A 1,793-nucleotide genomic window follows, 5' to 3' on the forward strand; every position below is an offset into this window, starting at 1 on the left:
AACTGTCATGGTCTATGGCCAGGGAAATGTATTTATAAAATTTGTTAAGCATTTTTACTTCTAGAAGAACATAGCCTAAGAGTAAATATGGAAAGTACCTTCTGTGACCTTAGATTTTTTAACAAAAATTGGCTGCAGAAAAGTCTTCACATTCCACACTCTTATATGAGAAAACAGGGAGGTTAAATGTTTTCCAAGGTTACAGCACTTGCAAATGTAAAACTAAGACTAAAATTCAGCAAAGAAGCTAGGCAATGTGAGTTAAAGACACTTAACAGAGCTGTTTTCCACATGTGCAAAGCAAAGGAGAGCAAGGGGAGGAGTGTTTTATAGGATATAAGGCTGTGAAGTGTTGAAAGGTTAGATTACCCAAGCAAAAGAAAACACGCATCAATATAAGTTGGACTAGAATAATATTCTAGTTAAATTAGTATAGTGATGTTGATTGAAGCAAATTTATGATCAGACATTCTTAGAGCATGCACCTGCCCACTCATATCCAAAGGTTTTTATAGTTTAAGGAGGTCCCTGGAATCCCACCTATTATTCTTATGCTAATTCTAAAAAACAGGCACATAGTTCTGAAAACAGTCATGTTCAACCCTAGGAAAGTTTCCTTAAAAAATCTAAGATCAAAAAGCTTGGATCCAATGTCCCAGATCTGAACTCCAGAAATTAAGAAGGAGAAATTTGGAATGGGTTGTTATCAGCAAAGTAGGAAAGGGTCAAGTCTTTCTGCCTGGGTATGAGGGGCTGACATATTCCCTCCCCAAACTCAAATGTGAAACACTAACTCACAGGAAACTCAGACTATGATCAGACCTGGAGACAGGGTCTATACGGACGTGATTAAAGTAAGGCCCCTGGGGCGGGCCCCAAGGCAGTAAGACTGATGTGCTGACCTATGTGGATATATGAGAAACACACTGGGGGTGCCTGTGTGTGGAGGAAAGACCCTGTGAGTACATAGTAAGAGGGCAGGCCTCTTGCGAGCCAAGGAGAGAGGCCTTGGGAGAAACTAAACCTGCTGACACCTTGATATTGGGCTTCTAGCTTCCAGAGCAGTAGGAAAATAAATTTCTAATGTTTGAGCCACCAGATGTTGTATTTTGCTATGGCATACCAAACACATTAGTATACTGGGTAACTTGGATACTGCATCAGCATGGAGACTCTTAGTTGTTTTTAGTTCTTTGCTTATTTGTTTTTTCTCCTTATCACCTTCCTGAGTCTCTGGATCTGTGGTTTCTTTGGTATAGATAAATATCACTAAAAGAGTGTGCAAAGTTTAGTTGTATAGACCAAACCCAAGAAACCTATCTCTAAAATTTGAGGTAAATCCCTCAAATCTGAAAATTTATAAGCACCCAGTGTGAGTCTGACATTGGAGTATTAAGAACACACTTTTTGAGAGATACTGCCGTGGATGTACATAGGGAGTATTTGCATCTAGGGAAATTATGCATGCAGATGTTATCTGCTCAGTTTAAGGCAGGTAAAGGAGAACCAGGAGTACAGGATTACCCTTGTACTTTTCCTTTAAAATTACAAATGCCGGAGCATTCCAGATACATTTCCTTATGACTGAATAATGTCCAGTTTGACTCATTTAATAAACTGATATATTACAATGGTTTATTACACAGGGATAGTTTAAAAAACAAATGTCTTTCACACTGGAATTTCTGCCCAATTTACTTACAGGTTGTTTTTCATTTCGGTACCAGTATGGCTGGCTTCATAGTGACATGTCCTACAGAGTCATGGTGCACCTAAAAGGGTTGTAACCTTCT

This window comes from Suricata suricatta, chromosome 5, assembly GCF_006229205.1.
Source record: "Suricata suricatta isolate VVHF042 chromosome 5, meerkat_22Aug2017_6uvM2_HiC, whole genome shotgun sequence".
NCBI lineage: Eukaryota > Metazoa > Chordata > Mammalia > Carnivora > Herpestidae > Suricata > Suricata suricatta.